The sequence below is a fragment of the Rhinoderma darwinii genome, chromosome 3 (assembly GCF_050947455.1).
Source record: "Rhinoderma darwinii isolate aRhiDar2 chromosome 3, aRhiDar2.hap1, whole genome shotgun sequence".
Taxonomy (NCBI): Eukaryota; Metazoa; Chordata; class Amphibia; order Anura; family Rhinodermatidae; genus Rhinoderma; species Rhinoderma darwinii.
In genome coordinates, this window is record NC_134689.1 from 302779221 (window position 1) to 302799223 (window position 20003).

Here is a 20003-nt window from a genome sequence, read left to right on the forward strand (position 1 = left end):
GCAGAGGGACGACAAATGACAGGGCATAATGTCATAGAGATAAGGAGGGGGAGGGGTCAGGATGATCTGTCATCGGGACCAGTCCCGGCAGCATGGTCATACCAGTTATATGACTGAGTCATAGCCATGATCATTGGGGAGATGGTGTGAAATTAGAAAGTGGTATGAAAGTGGCAGAAAATTGTCCCAAAGCCACGAATCAACTGTAAAAAAATGGTCTGGAATTTGGTGTAAAATTTGAGGAATGTGGCACAGATGAGGGTTTGAACTGCAGAAAAACATGTTTTACAGAACCTCCACAAAACATGCCCTTATAAATAGGAAGGAAAGGTAAATCTACAATAAATCACAATAATGCTGATAAATGAACACTGAGACCAGGATTCCCCATTCTGTGACTCCCCAGCTGTTGCAAAACTACTACTCCCATCGTGCCCTGACAGCCTAAGCCTATCAAATGGTCAGATCAGGTGGTAAAAAATGGCCACCTATAAAAAACTGCTGGGATGTATATACTGCTAATTTTATTCTGAGGGTAAAAAACTTGTTAGGGCGGGTTCACACCTGCGTTATTGGCTCCATTAGGGGCCTCCGTCCCAAATCCAGAGGAGATGGAATCCATTAAAGTCAATGGGTTCCGTTGGCCATCGGTGGTGTCCATGTTGCAACGGAATCGGTGCTTCTGGTTATTCCCTTGTTCTGCTCCTCTGACAACGGAATGTTGAGCGCAGGTGTGAACATAGCCGGGAGACTAGAACTAGAACTTTTCATTCATATTTTGGGAAACATCTATTTGTGTATTGTCCCAATCACTAAAAATATCTGGGAAGTGAGGGGCAAAATCTTTACATCTCAAAGGATGTTGCCAAATTCTTTCTGCATTCCTGGTACTTTTAACCTTGCGTGATTTTTGTCGTTTCCTGCAATCAGGAATTTCCACTCTTGGCCTCGCTGGCTTTGAGTATATGTTTGGGAAGCTTGATGGATTCTGAAAATATGGTGGCAATTACTGCTGTACATTGGCAATCCCCTCTGTCAGGGTGCGCTCACACATGGCGTACTTGCATTGTATTTCCGCTGCGTAAACATAAACTTTGCAATGTATGCCTATGGGAAAAATATTCCGCAATTCAAGAACTAGAGAAATCTATTGCAGAATATTTACCCCAGCTATACATTGTAGTTTATAGACAACCTATAAATATGTGAAGGTACATGCCCTAAAATACTAACTCAATTCAGTTGAAAAACTGGGCACTAATCGAATATGAAAAGAAATACTGAAAATATAGTCTCAAAAAAAAAAAATACCCATTAGATGAAAGTACAAAATTGACTTTATTAATCCATATTGGACAAGAACAGTTGACCACAACGGCATACATACAACATATACACAAAAGACATATAAAATAGTAAAAACAAAGTGTGCTACAAATGGGAAGCATACGTATGCATATAAACAAGGAGTGTAATACCAGTAAGCAGTGAATACTGACACTCATCCGGCTCAGTCAGTCATTGGACTCCTTGAAGAAGGATTGCGAAACGTGCGTTGAAGGGTGCGGTGGGAGGACACGGCAGGAGGCTTGTCTGCAGTATGACCAATTCAGGTCTGTAGTATTTGCATTCTACACTGATGTATATTTATATGTCTATAAGTTTTGGACTAATACCGTCCTCCCTCTATATGGGATCATAAATATATGGGATATTCAGTAATGTCTTGTCTTGGTTCTACCTTCTATGTAGTTTAGGATTTATACGCATGGCTATGGTATGGTATAGATTAATTCATGATTAATGGATAATTATATATTGATATTTACTGTGCCATCTCCAAATGACTGACTGGGCCGGTGAGTGTCAGTATTCACTGCTTACTGGTATTACACTCCTCTATACTCTGCTGTTTATATGCATACTTATGCTCCCCATATGTAGCCTCCTTGTACTTTCTGTAGATAATGTAACCTGCTGTGTCCTCCACTGCTCTACCACACTTTGTTTTTACGATTTTATATGTCTTTTGTGTATATGTTGTATGTATGCAGTTGTGGTCAACTGTTTTTGTCCGACATGGATTAATAAAGTCAATTTTGTACTTTCATCTAATGGGAATTTTTATTTTTGAGACTTTGGCTTCAGTATTTGGTTTCATATACATTGTAGTTTTCCGCATCATATTTTTTTTAAGTACGCCACGTGTGAGCGTACCCTTGTGGTTTATCATGTTTGCGTGGGTTTCTGCTGGGTACTTCAGTTTCTTCCCATATTCAGAATACATACTGGCTTATTGGCTTCCTATGAAATTGGCCCTAGTGTGTGTGTCTGAGATAGGGGAAATCAGACTGTGAGCCCCCTTGGGGACGGGGCTCATGTGAATGGTAACAATCTCTGTACATCTCTGCGGACTATGTTGACGCTATAAAAGCTGCATAATAAAATAAGTCTAGTGTGAACATGTATCTGTGACGCCTGCATAAAGCTTCATCTGGTGTTGTGCTGGCTCATATATGTTTTATTTGGAAAACATATTGGCAAAGTTTGTAACTACAAGAATAAATATGTACGGTATGTATACTTTCTACTACTGTGGGCACTACAAGTCTGAGAGTCCAGCTATTTCATGAACTAGGGTCTTCTCTCACCCATTAGGCGTGATGGTCGGCTTTCATTTTTTCCATGGTGATAGGGAGAAAGGAATCAATAATGGACAACTGGCTGAGGAAGATAGGGCTGATAGTGAAGATGTGACAGATCTGAGAAAATCTGCATTTTCACCACTCCTGTTGATTTCTTGAGATAGTTTTCTACCTACTCCCAAACCAAAGTCTCATGTATTGCTTCCAAAAATTTGAGTAAATGGAGCATTTACTAATATTGTCTTAAATTTAGACAGTTTAAAATTAGAGTAGCTGCGCCAAATTCATCAGAGTGGCTCATGCTTGATGATACATTTTGCGCATCTTTAGATACTTCCGTATAAAACGTTTTACCACCTCTAGTGTGGCTTACTTTAGACCACTTTTTTTTGGCAAAATGTTGGCACAATTTGGCGAAAAAACAAAAAGTGTCTAAAATGCTTTATAATTGGGTAATTTTTACTAGTAAATCTGCCCCAATATATCTGCATAAGTTTTCACACACCCAGGCCATGATCTAGTAAGAGTAAATCAAAATCCCCCAGACATATTTAGAATAAACATATCACATCACTCATCGGGGAGGCTTCTTCAGTTCTCAAAAGGATTTCTGAGTTCATAAGTAGTAAAAGTATCATCTTAGGAAGTCATGATACCTACTTTTTAGTAAGGAAGAGGAATTAAAATGTATAATCTAGTTACAATGACATGAGATTATACTTAAAGAGGACCGGTCACCTCTCGACGTGTCTATTTTTAGTAAATACTTGTATTCCCCATATAATAACAATTCTGGAGCATCTGTTCTTAAGAACTCTGCATTCTGCTGTTCCTCTGTTATTCTTCCTATAATTTATGAATAAATTGTCAAAGTGGTTTGTTCCTACACAATCTCACTCTGACAACACTGATTGGACAGTTCAGACTGTAATGGGACACACCCCCAACTGGTAACACCCATTTGGAAATTTATTCATAAACTTCTAGCTGGAATAACAGGAATGGCACAATGTAGAGTTCTAAGAAAAGCTGCTCTAGAATTGTTATTTAGTGGGGAATAGAAGTATTTACTAAACCAGACATGTCAGGAGAGGTTACAGGTCCTCTTTAATGATAAATAATTAAGAACACACATAGCTAGGCTTTCTTTCACCTGGGCCCAGTCCCAGGTCCTGTCGTAGCCCTGTATCTAAATACCTGGGTCAAAGCAAAGTGGCTTGTTGGTCCCCTCTGGGTGCTTAATTACCCGAAGAATATGCCTCTAGAGCCAGCAATAGCTACAGCCCTGTATGACCTAATGCTAAATAACACTGCTTTGCCCTCTTTATAAGCAAATTCTTTTTCTGATTGGCTACGTCTGCTTTCCCCTCTTTGAAAGTAAAACGTTTTTCTGATTGGCTACGTCTGGTGACAGCTCTCCTAGTCATATTCCTCATGAAATAAAAATAATGCTGGGACATCTTTTATTAAAAGTCTGTGTTCGGTCGTTCCTCTATTATTCCTCCTGGAAATGTATGAATAACTTAATAGCTGGGAGTTACCATTCTCCTTGTCAATAGGTTATGTCCCTATACAGTCTGATATTATCAGCACTGATTGTACAGTGTTAGTGTGTAGGGGCACACCTTATTGACAAGGAGAATGGTAACACTCAGCTGTCAATTTATTCATACAATTCCAAGAGGAATAAATAAGGAATGGCACAATGCAAAGTTGTAAGAGAAGATACTATAAAAATATTTTCTTTTGATGCAAGTTTTTACTAAATGTCAGGACAGCTATCTTTAAGGATGCAAAAGGACAAAACAACTACAAAGCATAGATTACCTTTTAATTATGTATAGATAATAACACAGGTTTTTGTTTTTTTTATAGTATAACGCTGCATGTCACTTTACAAGAAAAAGCGACTTTTCACTGCAATGAACGATAAAGTCCTCTCTGACTGCCTGGAAAAGTACATCTTATCCCAGTTGGCAGTGTCAACAACCTTCATCTACTGGCTAGGTTAAGATGTCAGCCAATTAAAACAAGGAAATTAATTGACTTCACCAACTTGTAATGGGAGTAAGTTGATGAAAAGTAATGTTTTCCAGCAGCTTGGTCTCTGGGACTTACAAACAATGCAGAGTACAGTTACAGCAATATTAATAATGCTCCTCTGGAATCTGCATTATGCCATGACAGTGGAAGTAGTTTATTAAAAGAAAACATTCTATATCTAAAAGTGTTTACATTAATCTAGGCACGTGTTTGTTTTACTGCATGTAAATGCTTCTTGCAGACATCACTAAAGAAGATCTAAAACCGATCCACACGATGCCCAGGCGGGGGCAGGACAAGTTCTCTTGGTGGCCTTGCTCCCTGAAGTTGGCTGGGCAATTGTTCAACCCAAAGCTATCAGCCCTCATTCACCTATTAACATGTACTGTACTTATGACTCTGCATGTTATGTGTAACATATTTATGTTTTGGTAAACAGCTAAAATGCCAAAACTTGTGTCACTGTCCAAATAATTCTAGACCCAACTATCTATCTATCTATCTATCTATCTATCTATCTATCTATCTATCTATCTATCTATCTATCTATCTATCTATCTATCTATCTATCTATCTATCTATCTATCATCTCATATCTATCTATCTATCTATCTATCTATCTATCTATCTATCTATCTATCTATCTATCTATCTATCTATCTATCTATCTATCTATCTATCTATCTATGTGTAAATATAAATATATATATATATACACACTACCGTTCAAAAGTTTGGGGTCACCCAGACAATTTTGTGTTTTCCATGAAAACTCACTCTTATATTTATCAAATGAGTTGCAAAATGACTAGAAAATATAGTCAAGACATTGACAAGGTTAGAAATAATGATTTTTATTTGAAATAATAATTTTCTCCTTCAAACTTTGCTTTCGTCAAAGAATGCTCCATTTGCAGCAATTACAGCATTGCAGACCTTTGGCATTCTAGCTGTTAATTTGCTGAGGTAATCGGGAGAAATTTCACCCCATGCTTCCAGAAGCCCCTCCTACAAGTTGGATTGGCTTGATGGGCACTTCTTGCGTACCATACGGTCAAGCTGCTCCCACAAAAGCTCTATGGGGTTGAGATCTGGTGACTGCGCTGGCCACTCCATTACAGATAGAATACCAGCTGCCTGCTTCTTCCCTAAATAGTTCTTGCATAATTTGGAGGTGTGCTTTGGGTCATTGTCCTGTTGTAGGATGAAATTGGCTCCAATCAAGCGCTGTCCACAGGGTATGGCATGGCGTTGCAAAATGGAGTGATAGCTTTCCTTATTCAAAATCCCTTTTACCTTGTACAAATCTCCCTCTTTACCAGCACCAAAGCAACCCCAGACCATCACATTACCTCCACCATGCTTGACAGATGACGTCAGGCACTCTTCCAGCATCTTTTCAGTTGTTCTGCGTCTCACAAATGTTCTTCTGTGTGATCCAAACACCTCAAACTTCGATTCGTCTGTCCATAACACTTTTTTTCCAATCTTTCTCTGTCCAATGTCCGTGTGCTTTTGCCCATATTAATCTTTTCCTTTTATTAGCCAGTCTCAGATATGGCTTTTTCTTTGCCACTCTGCCCTGAAGGCCAGCATCCCGGAGTCGCCTCTTCACTGTAGACGTTAACACTGGCGTTTTGCGGGTACTATTTAATGAAGCTGCCAGTTGAGGACCTGTGAGGCGTCTATTTCTCAAACTAGAGACTCTAATATACTTGTCTTATTGCTCAGTTGTGCAGCGGGGCCTCCCACTTCTCTTTCCACTCTGGTTAGAGCTTGTTTGTGCTGTCCTCTGAAGGGAGTAGTACACACCGTTGTAGGAAATATTCATTTTTTTTCGGCAATTTCTCGCATGGAATAGCCTTAATTTCTAAGAACAAGAATAGACTGTCGAGTTTCACATGAAAGCTCTCTTTTTCTAGCCATTTTGAAAGTTTAATCGAACCCACAAATGTAATGCTCCAGATTCTCAACTAGCTCAAAGGAAGGTCAGTTTTATAGCTCCTCTAAGCAGCAAAACTGTTTACAGCGGTGCTAACATAATTGCACAAGGGTTTTCAAGTGTTTTCTAATCATCCATTAGCCTTCTAACACAGTTAGCAAACACAATGTACCATTAGAACACTGGAGTGATGGTTGCTGGAAATGGGCCTCTATACACCTATGTAGATATTGCATTAAAAACCAGACGTTTGCAGCTAGAATAGTCATTTAGCACATTAACAATGTATAGAGTGTATTTCTGATTAATTTAATGTTATCCTCATTGAAAAAAAACTGTCCTTTTCTTGCAAAAATAAGGACATTTCTAAGTGACCCTAAACTTTTGAACGGTAGTGTGTGTATATATATATATATATATATATATATATATATATATATATTACAACAGGGGCGGATTAAGAGTACCATGGGCCCCGGGCACTTTTTCAGGTCTGCCCCCCCCCCCATGAACTCCGAAAACGCTGTACCGTATATATATTTGCAGTTTTCTGTTTAGGCGGCCACAGATCTGGCACGGTTTTAATTTAGCTGTAAAAGCAGAATGAGCCATATAGAAGAAAGAAAGCAGAATACTTTGAGACACTGAAGTGGTCAGGAGCTTTATAACTTTTTTATTTTTACGTCAATGGAGTGGTTTGTGAAGGATTATTTTTTTGCGGGAGGAGTTATAGTTTTTATTGGCACCATTTAAAGTACCATATAATGGGTGGATTGGAAAAAACTGAGATTCCTCCATGGTTTTTTGGGTTTAGTTTTTACTGTATATATTAGACTTAACATATACTTTTACCTTAAGAGAAGGTAAATATATACAGACCCAGAACCAAGCTCAGCACATATATACAGCCCCAGAACCAAGCTCAGTACATATATACAATTCCAGAACCAAGCTCAGTACATATATACAGCACTAGAACTAAGCTCAGTACATAAATACAGCCCCAGAACCAAGCTCAGTCCATAAATACAGCACTAGAACCAAGCTCAGTACATATATACAACGCCAGAACCAAGCTCAGTACATATATATAACTCCAGAACCAAGCTCAGTATATATATACAGCACCAGAACCAAGCTTAGTACATATATACATCGCCAGAACCAAGCTCAGTACATATATATAACTCCGGAACTAAGCTCAGTATATATATATATATATATATATATATATATATATATACAGCACCAGAACAAAGCTCAGTACATGTATACAACACCAGAGTTGCTGTTTAACAAAAATGAATGCTACCATCCGTCATCTTGCTGCAGATCATATACAGTGACTACAGTACTGATCAGTCACAGGGAGAATAAACATTTACATTGAGTGACTCACAGGTGATGTCTCAGATTCTTTTTCGTTCTTTTTTTCTTTTTCTCTTTTCTTCTCCATCCGGTCCAGACCTCTATGATGACTTCTCTTGGGCACGGCCCATTTATACAGTTCACAGCTCAGATGTCTTCGGCTCCTCACTTTTCCAATATTTCCGCACCTATAAACGAAGATAAAATTCTCATGATGCCACACTCTATGCTTCTAAATATAATAGTATCATACAATGAATATAATAGTACTATAGACTGTACTCCTGAATATAATAGTATTATACACTGCGCCTCTGAATATAATAGTACTATCCACTGTACTCCTGAATATAATAATACTATACACTGTACTCCTGAATATAATAGTGCTATACACTGCGCCCCTGAATATAATAGTACTATACACTTTGCTCCTGAATATAATAGTACTATACACTGCGCCCCTGAATATAATAGTACCATACACTGTACTCCTGAATATAATAGAACTATACACTGCGCCCCAGAATATAATAGTACTATACACTGCGCCCCTGAATATAATAGTACTATACACTGTGTTCCTGAATATAATAGTACTATACACTGCGTCCCTGAATATAATAGTATTATACACTGTGCTCCTGAATATAATAGTACTATCCACTGTACTCCTGAATATAATAGTACTATACACTGTGCTCCTTAATATAATAGTACTATACAATGTGCTCCTGAATATAATAGTACTATACACTGTACTCCTGAATATAATAGTACTATACACTGTGCTCGTGAATATAATAGTACTATACACTGCGCCCCTGAATATAATAGTACTATACACTTTGCTCCTGAATATAATAGTACTATACACTGCGCCCCTGAATATAATAGTACCATACACTGTACTCCTGAATATAATAGAACTATACACTGCGCCCCAGAATATAATAGTACTATACACTGCGCCCCTGAATATAATAGTACTATACACTGTGCCCCTGAATATAATAGTACTATACACTGTGTTCCTGAATATAATAGTACTATACACTGCGTCCCTGAATATAATAGTATTATACACTGTGCTCCTGAATATAATAGTACTATCCACTGTACTCCTGAATATAATAGTACTATACACTGTGCTCCTTAATATAATAGTACTATGCACTGTGCTCCTGAATATAATAGTACTATACAATGTGCTCCTGAATATAATAGTACTATACACTGTACTCCTGAATATAATAGTACTATACACTGTGCTCCTGAATATAATAGTACTATACACTGTGCTCCTGAATATAATAGTACTATACACTGTACTCCTGAATATAATAGTACTATACACTGTGCTCCTGAATATAATAGTACTATACACTGTGCCCCTGAATATAATAGTACTATACACTGTACTCCTGAATATAATAGTACTATACACTGCGCTCCTGAAAATAATAGTACTATACGCTGTGCCCCTGAATATAATAGTACTATACACTGTACTCCTGAATATAATAGTACTATACACTGCGCTCCTGAAAATAATAGTACTATACACTGTGCCCCTGAATATAATAGTACTATACACTGTGCCCCTGAATATATATAGGTGTGTGTGTGTCTGTGTGTGTGTCTGTCTATATGTGTGTATAGGAGACAGCATATCTATAGCACTACGACCCTATAAACTATGGATAGGATTAGATACAGTGGCTCAGCACAGTATCACACATGATAGGATTAGATACAGTAGCTCAACAAACAGTATCACACATTATAGGATTAGATACAGTAGCTCAACAGACAGTATCACACATGATAGGATTAGATACAGTGGCTCAGCAGACAGTATTACACATGATAGGATTAGATACAGGGACCAGCTCGCTGACATTGCGGTTCCAGCGCTGGACCCAGAAAAGGTAAGTATAAGAGTTGTTTTGCTTTTTTCTGTGTTACTAATTATTTTTGTGTGTTTGTGTTATTTTACAGGTTCGGTTGTTGGACTACATCATATTCGAGGACTACTTCAATGACAGCGTTTTTTTAATTCTCAATAAAATGGTTAATGAGGGTTGTGTTTGTTTTTTTATTTAAATAAAATATTTTTTCTATGTCCTTGTATTTTTTTTAAACTTTATTATTACAGCCTTATTAATAGCTGCTGGCTGATTGACAACATACATTACTAAGGCGAGGCTTAATGTTAGCAGGCGCAGAGGCTAACACTAACCCCCATTACCCCGGTACCCACCGCCACCAGTGGTACTGGGAAGAGCCGGGTACGAACATTGATGGTCGGGTACTGGGTCAACCACAGGCTGGTAATATCAGCCTGGGAAAGGCCAAAAACCGTGACCGTTCCCCCCCTGGTAATCCTAGGCTGCTGCTGTTGTATCTGGCAGGGTCCCCCCCCCCCCCATTTTTCATAACCAGCCAGATACAAGAAAGCAGCAGCTGGTTAACATTACCATTTGGCTACTGCCCCAGTTTTTGGCCTTTCCCAGCCTAATAATACCAGCCTGCGGCTGCCCCATTACCCGACCATCACTACAGATGGTCAGGTACTGGATCGTACCCGGCTTTTCCCGACAACCCTGGTGGCGGTCGGTAACGGGGTAATAATAGGGGTTAGTGATAGCCTCTGTACCGGCTAACACTAAGCCTCGCCTTAGTAATGGACACTGTCAATCAGCCGGCGGCCATTACTAAGGCGGTAGTAATAAAGTTTAAAAAACAAAGACATAGTAAAAATATTTAATTGAAATAAAAACCACCCAGACAACCCTCATTAACCATTTTATTGATAATAAAAACGCCGTCATGGAAGTAGTCCTCGAATCCGACGTAGTCCAACGACCGAACCTGTAAAAAACACAAACACAACAAAAACTATTAGTAACACATGTGGTAGGCTTTGGTACAGGGCCCATGTGTGATACTGTCTGTCAAGGCAGGCTTAGATAGCAGACAGTAATCTTATACAGTACATGTGGTAGGCTTATATACAGGGCCCATCAGACAGGATCACACATGGGCTATGTATCTAAGCCCACCATGTCCTTACGTAAGATGGTTAGATACAGGGCCCAGCAGACAGGATCACACAATCTGTGATCCTGTCTCATGGGCCCTCTAAGCCTGCAACATCCTTAAAGGGATTGACCAGTCTCTAAACATTGATGGCCTATCCTCAGGATAGGCCATCAATAGTTGATGGGTCGGGGCCCTCTCCCGGGACCCACCAATCACCTGTTTTGATGGAGCCGCAAGGCACTGGTACGACAGCTGCTTTCCCTTCATTTCCCTTACTGGCTCATACTGTGAATCGCCAACACGGATTCACAATGTGAGCAAGTGACCGGAATGAAGGGGAAGCACCAGCTCACGTACGAGCGCTGCGGCCCCTTCAAAACAGGTGATTGGCGGGGGTCCTGGGGGTCGGACCCCGCCAATCAGCTTCGAGCAGACAGGGATATTAAACTTACCCTCCTCTTCAGCCGAAGCGGATGTCCTGACTCTATCCAGGATCAGGATGCTGTGCGCGGCGCACAGCGCTGTGACGTCATGCGCTGCGCACCGGAAACAGGAAGGTAAGTACTGTACAGGGTGGGCCATTTATATGGATACACCTAAATAAAATGGGAATGGTTGGTGATATTAACTTCCTGTTTGTGGCACATTAGTATATGGGAGGGGGGAAACTTTTCAAGCTGGGTGTTGACCATGGCGGCCATTTTGAAGTCGGCCATTTTGTATCCAACTTTAGTTTTTTCAATGGGAAGAGGGTCATGTGACACATCAAACTTATCGAGAATTTCACAAGAAAAACAATGGTGTGCTTGGTTTTAACGTTACTTTATTCTTTCATGAGTTATTTACAAGTTTCTGACCACTTATAAAATGTGTTCAAAGTGCTGCCCATTGTGTTGGATTGTCAATGCAACCTTCTTCTCCCACTCTTCACATACTGATAGCAACACCGCAGAAGAAATGCCTCCCGATCTGACCCCCTTAGACTTTTATCTTTGGTGTCATCTGAAGGCAATTGTCTATGCTGTGAAGATACGAGATGTGCAGCAACTGAAACTACGGATACTGGAAGCCTGTGCTAGCATTTCTTCTGCGGTGTTGCTATCAGTGTGTGAAGAGTGGGAGAAGAGGGTTGCATTGACAATCCAACACAATGGGCAGTACTTTGAACACATTTTATAAGTGGTCAGAAACTTGTAAATAACTCATGAAAGAATAAAGTAACGTTAAAACCAAGCACACCATTGTTTTTCTTGTGAAATTCTCGATAAGTTTGATGTGTCACATGACCCTCTTCCCATTGAAAAAACTAAAGTTGGATACAAAATGGCCAACTTCAAAATGGCCGCCATGGTCAACACCCAGCTTGAAAAGTTTCCCCCCTCCCATATACTAATGTGCCACAAACAGGAAGTTAATATCACCAACCATTCCCATTTTATTTAGGTGTATCCATATAAATGGCCCACCCTGTAGTTACTATAGTAACGGGCCCGCGGTTCCAGTTACTATAGTAACTTTTTATTGATGTAGTGCGGCCGCTATAGCTACGCCACTGGTTGGGTGAGAGGTCCTGCTTCACTCTGGTTCTCTGAAGTGGCTGTCATTTTTACAGCCGGTAAGGGAGAACCAGGATGAACTGGGCCCCTTCCAGCCTCGGACCCCGGGCACTTGCCCAGATTGCCCTCATTATAATCCACCCCTGTATACACATATAGACTAGCAAAAAGTGGCAGCACTCACAAAGAAAGCATGTGAAATCTGGGTGCCCAGCAAGTAATCCTGATCCTAGGGACTGTATAAAATACATGAAGAAGATCTTGCAGCACTCCAAGTTCAAGGTATAAAACTGTGGTTTATTCAGACAACATCAAAAAGGTGCAACGTTTCAATCCCAGCATGCTTGAGAAAGATCCCAATGTGGGATTGAAACGTTGCACCTTTTTGATATTGTCTGAATAAACCAGTTTTATACCTTGAACTTGGAGTGCTGCAAAATCTTCTTCATGTATATATATAGTAGGAAGAACAAGATTTGCCAAATCGAACAGGGGTCCGAATCAGAGAATAATGGTATCCAAAAAGAAAGAGACTATGAAGTAGTGGTAAATATTTCTTCTTATCGTCTTAACCCTATTGAACTGCAGGTGTTGAGTAAGGGCTTAAGTTTTTGCGCAAGTCAAAAAATGAATTGGTTCCAATTAGAGATGGATATTTTGAACTTTATCCGCAGTTTAAAATTGAAGGTGTGGTTTGACATGCATCATGATACATCTGTAGTTATTCCTAGTGTTACACCTGAATTACGCCTCAGGGAATATGGTTTATTTAGTAGTAGCAATTTCTATCCACCAGTTACATCACACACTATTGATGCGTTTTTGGAATTAATCAAGAAGGACATTGATACATTGAAATCGAGACAACAAGATGATAGACTTAAACACCCTAACATGACCCACAATGAAATGACAGCTTTGAGGACATTGACACATAACCACGACCTCACCATCAAGTCGGCGGACATTGTTGTGTGCGGTCGTTGTTATGGATACCTCGGAATATATTAAAGAGGCGCATAGACAACTGAATGATGGGGTCACATATGTGGTGCTTTCGTATGATCCCAGATGGGACATAGAAAAGAAGATATCTTCACTATTAGAGGAGACGTACAATGAGGGTCTTATTGATAAAAAATTAAGAGATTACTTGAGTGTCCAATATCCGGTAACACCATTATTATACTTATTACCAAAAATACATAAGTCTCTGATTAGTCCCCCTGGCCGACCTATCGTGTCTGGCAGGGAGGGATTCCATATTAAGCAATATTCCTGTATTTTTGGATAAACTATTGAGGCAATTTGCGATTGAGGCTAGGTCATACATACAGGATACCTCAGATTTTTTGAGGAAGATACAAGATGTAGATTTACCTGAAGGGGCTATGTTAGCGTCATTTGATGTAGTGAGCCTATATACCTCAATTAATCATACTAAAGGTATAGATGCGGTCAAAAATGCTCTCTCTAAATCACATTTTTCTGCTAATTGTGTAGAATTCATTCTTCAATTACTGACACTCATACTTACAAACAACTACTTCAGATTTCTTGATGTGTTTTATATGCAAAAAGTGGGTACGGCTATGGGTTCCAATGTCGCACCCACATATGCGAACATTTTTATGGTCTCTATTGAGGAGATGTCTGTCTATGTGTCCCACCACTTCAGCCTGGTGCTGAGGTGGTGGCGGCGTTACATCGATGACGTCTTCCTCATTTGGCTAGGCACCAAGGCACAACTGCTGGATTTCCCTAATTTTCTCAATGGGATTGATCCGGATATCAAATTTACTTTGGTGTCTTCAAATGAGTCAATACAATTTTTGGACACCAAGGTAATTATTTCAGGCATGAATTTACACACTGAACTCTTCACTAAACCTACGGATCGCAATACTCTTATCCATTGTTACAGTTGTCATCCCAGAAAAATTATAGACTCCCTACCATTCAGTCAGATGCTACGTGTGAGAAGGATTGTGGATGAGGAAGAAAAAATTGATCACACTTTAAGGATCATGATAGAGAATTTAAAAAAAAGGGGATATCCACAACGAGTCATCACTAAACAGAGAAATAGGGTACAACAATTTTCTCGAGAACAGGCATTGTGCAAACATCGTACAGGCTCTGTGCAAACATCGTGAGAAACAGGATTTAGATAGAATGCCTTTTGTTTCTACCTACAATGATTTAAGTCATGAGATAGGGAATATCATTAGACACCATTGGCCATTAGTGAGGGATGGCCGCAGTGATATTAAACAATTCAACGTTTGTCCCCTTATGTCGTATAGACGTCCCACAAATTTAAAGGATAGATTGATGAAATCGGACATTATAAGTAACACTGGTAAGAGACGACAATATTTGAAACCACGTAAAATGGGGTGTTTTCCGTGTTTGGGTTGCAGTAATTGTGCATTGATGGTAAAAGGCAGTAATTTCATACATCCAGACAGCGGTCATAGCTTTAAAATTAAGCATTTCTTGACATGTGGTTCTGATTGGGTTGTATATGTAATCTGGTGTCCGTGTAAATTTCTGTATGTTGGAGAAACAATGTGTGACATGAAGACAAGCCTCAATAATCATAGGTATACCATTCGCAAGGAAAGGAAAGATCTACCGGTGTCTAAACACTTTTTTGATAAGGGACACAGTGAACGTGACCTTCGTTTTATGATTATTGACCACACACCGGCATTGAAACGTGGGGTTGATAGGCTCACTGCTCTAAAAAAGAGTGAATTAGAGTGGATTTACAAACTTAACACATTGAGACCTAATGGACTCAATGTTGACTTTCAAGTGTTAAGAGTGATGTCCAGATAATCCTATAGGACATTATACTTGGGAATTGTTCTGCTTGAGGCCCCATGCACACGACCGTAAAAGACCTCCGTTTTTGCGGACCGCAATTGCGGTCCGCAAAAACGGAGCCATTCACTTTCATTGAACACTGACACCTTTCCGTAGCACTACAGAAGGGTGTCCGTGCCGTGGAAATGTTCCGGGAATTATGGAACATATCCGTTCTTTCGCATTTTGCTGGCCGTGCTCCCATACTTTGTATGGGAGCACGGCCCGAAAATGCGGCTGTCAGTCAGCGGCCGGCCGTGCCCGCAATCGCGGGCCGTGATTGCGGGCACGGTCGTGTGCATGGGGCCTAAGTGGGGGTTTTGCCTTTCCTCTACTATTTATCTGCCAATTGACATGATAAAAGTCATTTTTTTAATTGCTCTTCATTTTTTTTCCCTTTTAGAATTGAAATATCGTATGGGGACGAGCCACACACCTTCGATGAACAACAGACTCTGTAGAATAAATTGTGGTGCAAGCTATATATATCTATTGATATTTTTTCTTCCTCTACTGTCTGTTAAGGCTCAATAGTCAACATTTATTGCCCACATTACTATAGATTATAGGAATGTTATGTTCTAGGGATATGCCTACTCCAATAAAATACTCTTTAAACTCCTATTTCTTTTTGGTGCTAATATAACAGACCGTTATGTCTATAATGGATAGCGACCACACGAAGGTGCGGGTGACAGACCATATTAGACATGGAGCTTGTCTGATACACTACATTGTAGATGTTGGTGTCCAGATAATGACCCGGTCTGCTAAATTTCTTCTTGATACTATGGAGTATAGTAGATTTAAGTACCAAGTGAGACATATAATGTCAATGACCATTCTAAGCTGAATGTGCCTGCTCTCGTCAGATCGCAGAAGTTACACAGCTTAAGGCCTCGCTAGTACCAGTGTGGGAGACTGTCTGGGAATCTGCGGTGCGGTTGACTTTGGCATTTTCCCTTGAAATAATAAATTTTATTTACATTTCATATGTTGCTTGAGTGATGTCAAGAGCTGAGGATTCGTAACTCTCACTACGGGACGAATTTGTTTCTGACTGGCTGCTGTAGACTTTTGTCATGGCAACCTGGGACGCCGTCCGCTGATTGGATGTTTGCCCTTCTTTGCACAACGTGTTGTTAGTGCATGCTCTGTTGACTATTGCAGACACTGGAGGATTGTAGATTTTAATTGAAACAGCACTTGCACGATTTGGTCTGAGGCTCTGCGACTGGTGAGTGGCTCGTAACTCCCCCCTTCACTAATACATATACTTGTTCAATGTTAGTGTAATGGATTAAATACACTGTTTTGTAACACAGAATTTTTATATACACTTTATGCAATAACTGTTTGTACATTGTTATATGGTTATATGGTGCTGTGCACTTTTTTACATTTGTATTAGCCAAATGTTGTCCTTTTTTTTTATAGGCTTGTATGTTAATCACTGCTGATTATGCTTTGTTTGCACATGGGTATAAAAACCATGCTTTGCACATGTCACCTCAGCTTGAAAAAGGTCCTGTGAGAGGACTGAAATGTAGCTTATCCTTTGAAACATGGAACAATAAACCACATTTTTGTTTGACATCAACTATTGGAGTGCTATTTACATGGCCTGAGACGACAGTTATCAGCATTGCCCACTAAACAGGACATGGAATGTTATGTAAACCGTCTTGAGACGACGTATAAATCATGGATACAATCTCTTACTACCAATTTATCTCAATTGTCCGATCAAGTACAGCGGATGGAAAGCGATGTTTCCGGTATTACACAGCAACAAGTTTCTCATGCCGACCGATTGGATCAACACTCTAATCAGATTAACGCATTATTTAACCTTGCTGAGGATCATGAGAATCGGAATCGCCGTAATAATATTCGGCTTCGGGGCATCCCTGAGGATATCTCTCCGGGTCAACTCATTCCTGCTCTACAGTCTCTGTTTAATTCATTACTCGGGCGCCCTGCTGATGACCCTCTAGAGCTGGATAGAGCTCACAGGACTCTAGGCCCGCGTAACCCGGATCCTGATAGGCCTAGAGATGTGCTATGCCGTGTCCATTTCTTTTCTCTTAAGGAGCAGATTATGAGGAAGGCACGGGATAAAGGCGAGGTTTTATTACAGGGAGTCAAGATTCAGCTGCTGTCTGATTTGTCCAGGATGACTCTGGACAAGCGCCCTTTGCTGGATGTCTTGAGAGAACATGAGATCTCCTATTCCTGGGGTCACCCCTTTCAGTTGCAGGTTCGCAGGGACGGGGCACTGCTGAGTGTTCGTGACCCGGGGGATGTTCCGGATTTCTGCGCTGCTCTCCGTTTGCCTAGAGTCTCTCTCCCTGATTGGCCTTATGTTCCCATCCCGCTGCCGCGTCCACGATCACGCAGGCGAGGTCGTTCTCCTGCTTCTCCTATGAGGCGTCATGATGGTCGTCCTGCGGAGCCGATGTGATGCCCTTTTAATGTCTTCTAATTGCAGCCTGCTGTCGGAGCCTAATTACAATGGTTATTTTGTTCATCAGCTGAGGCAATTATATTCGGAGTTTCATGTGGTCATTACTGTGTGGGTCTGCATTATGTTTTAGGTGATTGCTGTTGGAGACCTGGTGGCTACTGATGTCGGTTGATTGCTGTTAATACGCCACAATCGTGAATGTTTATTTTTATTATTTTTCTTTATTGCTAACCTGTCTGTACATTTATGCTGACAATGAATGTATTCAGGGGTGTTCTCTGCTGGGGTTTCTTTAGGGCCCTACTAACAATGTATATTCTTATTTAATTATTTTTGGGTATTATACTAAGTGCCTTGGTTTTCCTTTCTTTTCTGTTATATCGTTATTTGCTAGACCTTGTCCTGACACTTCTCCTCTTAGGGTCTCACTGGTTATATCCGGTGTATATTGAATTGTTTCTCCTTGATTAGATCAAGGAGTGGGTGCTTGTTTCACCCGCTTGTTTGTCCTTGTTGTCGTGTCTCCCTTCCTGGTCTGTCTTGTCCTTCTCATCATTGTGGTAGCACATTTTTTGACTTGCTAGACGTACGTGCGTTGGAGATGGCACAGTTGAAAGTCTGTACCTTTAATGCTAGAGGGCTTAATGTCCCGGAAAAACGCTCGCAGATATTGTATAACATGCACAAAGAGCGTGTAAATATCCTGTTTTTACAGGAGACTCATTTTCAGGTGGGCCACACTCCACAGTTTACAAATCGTTATTATCCAGTCTGGTTCCACAGTGCCAACCCGGAATCCAAGTCCAAGGGCGCTAGTATATGTATTCACAAGTCACTCTCTCATAAACTGGTAGACGTCCTGGTTGGTATGTGTTTCTTAAACTGTCCATTCGGAATAAGCTGTTCACCTTGGCTAATGTGTACCTCCCCAATCAGGATCAGGCGCGAGTGTGCTGCGGGTATTTGCGGAAATTGGAGGAGTTCACGGAGGGAGTTTTGATTGTGGGCGGTGATTTTAACCTGACGTTCGATTCCAGGCTTGACACCTCCTCGGGCAGGTCTGCGGTTCCGAAGTCCCACTTGGGAACCTTGAAAACTGTGATGCATACCATGCAATTGATTGACGTGTGGAGTATTCTGCATCCTCAGGTAAGAGAATATACTTACTTCTCCCCGCTACACAATATGTACAGTAGGCTGGACGCCTTTCTTATTAGCCACCATTTGCTTACGTGGCATCCTACCTCTGAGGTGGGCCCTATGGTTTGGTCGGATCATGCCCCTGTATTTCTGACACTCACGTTTCCTAGTTCGGTACCCAATTTCCAATCTTGGAAACTTAACGATAATTTATTGCGTGACTCAGTGTGTGTGTCAGCCCTTAAGGACTCGCTAACCGGTTTTATTGAGGTACATACACGTGACACCACCCCATTACCATTACAGTGGGAGGCGCTAAAGTGTGTAGTAAGGGGAGTCCTGATTCAACATGGGGCTCGTTTGAAGCGGGAAAAAGGGGTAGCCATTGCGCGGCTCCTTGCTCAGATACGGGACCTTGAATCCCGTCATAAACGTGTGCTTTCCTCACAGATATTTGCGGAACTTACTACAGCGAGAGAATCCTTGCGTTCTCTGATAGACCAGTCACACGCTCGATTCAGGGACCGTATGCGAAAACATTAGTACGAATTTGCAGACAAATGTGGCAGGTCTCTGGCACGGATACTACATCCTCGCACCCAGGCGTCGTATATCCCTAAAATTACTTCTCCCTCGGGCGGTGAGGTTCATAATCCGGTGGGCATCACTGATTGCTTCAGACAGTATTACTCGGCATTATATAATCTTAAAGGCCATTTTCAGGATATGTAGGCGGATGCGTTGCGGGATAAAATAGACCGGTATGTGCGCGACACTGGGGGACGGGGAGGCCTTGGGACTTGAGGAAGATTTTTTGGAAGCGGAAGTGGAGCGCGCTATTGGAGACTCCCCCTTGGGCAAAAGTCCGGGACCCGATGGGTTTAATAATAAATTCTACAAGACATTTAAGGATCAATTTGCTCCGT

At 40.7% G+C, this 20003-nt stretch overlaps 1 pseudogene; it reads left to right on the plus strand.

Moving 5' to 3' along the window:
- Positions 1-16301: 16301 nt before the first annotated feature.
- LOC142751363 (5S ribosomal RNA) lies at positions 16302-16420 on the plus strand (annotated as a pseudogene).
- Positions 16421-20003: the final 3583 nt, after the last annotated feature.